Below are 2,500 nucleotides of genomic sequence, written 5' to 3'. Positions count from 1 at the left end.
GAATGCATCAGTTCTGGACAAATGTGTGCAGAGGTGTTTGTGATCCTTGAGTACGACACTAAACCCCCAATAGGCAGATGGGTAGAATAGGTAGATGTATGAGACATTGACCTGTAAGCACTTTGAGTGGCCCTATGAATAGCCCTCTAAAAATGCAGTCTATTTACCATCTATCATGAGGATGCCCCCGATACACTCCCATGTTAACTTAAGGGAGGGGGATGTTACATTTTTAGGTTAGCCTACCTGGTACCTGTGCTTTAAGCCTCGGCACCACATTGTTATGATTGTAAATGAAACACCATAACAGTTAAACTATGTAAACAAAATGTATAAGTAAATAGTCTCAGCCAGCTGAAACAGAGTATAATAGTAAGCCTACTGTTAGTGCAAACGGTGTTGTAGGCTGATATGGTCTTGAAATGCTGCACTAATATTGTAGTGTATTGCATGTCTATTGAAACATTTTGCTAATGGCACCACTAGTACCTCGCTTCAGACTGGCGTCTCCTCTGAGAGACTGTTGTTCTCTGTGGTTGAGCTGAGTGTTTAGCGATGTGCTGTTCAGCTTGCATTGTGCTTGGGATACACGTAGCACTCCTTTCTGCTTTGAGCACCTTGTTTGGATAAGTCAGCTATCTGTCTCACAGTGATAGTAGGCTATCTAGGCCTACCTGAGTGAATGAGAATGTATTTTATTTATACCACTGCACCGGTTTTTGACTGCGCCTAGCAAGTTGGTCACCCCTCAACTCGTTGGACTTTCTCAATGCAAAGTGTTTAGGTTTATATAGGTTCAGCAAATCAGTGCTATAGCCTAAGCTAGCTACTACTAACACCTTTTAGGTTCAGGCAAACAAAGCCATTCCTATTCCCTGAAAAGAACACGCTTATAATGTAATGCGGTGGACGTCACAGCTGGTTGGAATAAGGTAAACCCCATTAAACTGTGTGGTTGTGGTCTCTCATCCCCAGTTACAATGAACCCCAGTAGATCCATAACACTGGATTGATTTTGGCCAGCTGTAAACTCTGCGCCAACAACAATTTCTCCTGCATGATCATGTTTTGATTCAGAGTGCATGGAGAGGAGAAGCTTTTGTGTGTGCGTGTGTGTGTGTGCACGTGCGTGTGTGTGTGTGTGTGTGTGTGTGTGTGTGTGTGTGTGTGTGTGTGTGTGTGACAGCAGGGCAAAGACGGGATGTGCAAATTAATGAATACAATAAAGATTTTCACCCATTCTAAATAGAAAAAAAAAACATAAATCAGTATGTAGCAGTCAATGTTGATATTGTGGCAGGCCACCACAATTAAATCTATGCATGGGAAGCTCTGTTTAAAGTCTTGAGTAAGAAAGCTGAATGTCAATTGAAATTCAACACTTCCCCAAAATCTGTGTGTGCACCCTCACTCATGCCCATCATGTCCACAGTGCCTTGTGATTATGCACACGCACACACACACACTCTCCGCTGCAGGATGTGTGTGAATATGCGCACATAACAGTGCCCTCTGTCACTCTCATCCCCTCTATTGCCTGCTAGCACTTACCCCTCACACACACACAAGCACACACACACACACAAGCACACACACACACACACACACACACACACACACACACACACACACACACACACACACATACAAGAGGACACACACATACAAACACACACACACAGGCACACATACATGCAAACAAATACACACATACACACACACTTCTCTGCCGTTTGTCCTTGTCAGAGCAGCAAGAGGCAGTGACAATGAGGGCTCTTGTCCTTGGACTTGGAGGCGGCTCCTCTATTGACTGCTATGATGAGGTGCTCTTTCCTGCTCTCTCTGCCAGATCCGCATAATCCCTCTGTCTTAGCACCGAACACGACACACACGTTGGAAACCTTTCAGGGATTCTGCTCGGGGGGTGTCGGTGATGGGGGGGGGAGACTGTCGACACTCATTATACCAGCCCACTGAGGAGCAAGGCAGGCTTGAGACGCACTGGGGTGCACACGCACAGACACAGACACACACACACACACACACACACACACACACATACACACTCAGACCCACACACATGCTCAGACACACTCAGACACACATATATAACCATGTTTAGAAAAGCCCTGTCAAGTTAGTGCCACAGGCCCACGGGTGAGGAGACCTTTCCCTGGCTCTAAAGGTTATGTAGCCCTACATCTGTTATCTTGTCTCGCTGTTTCTCCATTTCTCTCTATTTTCATCTCTCTCTTTCTCACGCTCTCTCTCTCTCCATCTCCATCGTTTGCTGTTTCTCTCTGAGCCGGCATCCTTCTCTGCTGTTCTTGCTCATATGTCTTGACACTTTCATGACATTTGAGGAAGTGGAGAGGGGTAGAGGGTGATATCTCTGCCTCAGCGAGCTGCTGTTTGCTCGCTGGGCCTCTTTCTCTCTCTCTCTCTCTCTCTCTCTCTCTCTCTCTCTCTCTCTTCCCCTTCCCCTGAGGTTTCAAAGCAC

General features: G+C 46.0%; 1 protein-coding gene across 1 annotated transcript in view; it reads left to right on the top strand.

Moving 5' to 3' along the window:
• Window positions 1-2,500, top strand: part of diaph2 (diaphanous-related formin 2) — a 388,150-nt gene that overhangs the window by 330,468 nt on the left and 55,182 nt on the right. The gene's annotated exons all lie outside the window — the stretch shown is intronic.

This window comes from Sprattus sprattus, assembly GCF_963457725.1.
Source record: "Sprattus sprattus genome assembly, chromosome: 6".
Lineage (NCBI taxonomy): Eukaryota > Metazoa > Chordata > Actinopteri > Clupeiformes > Clupeidae > Sprattus > Sprattus sprattus.
This window is presented reverse-complemented; position numbering and strand designations above follow the sequence as displayed.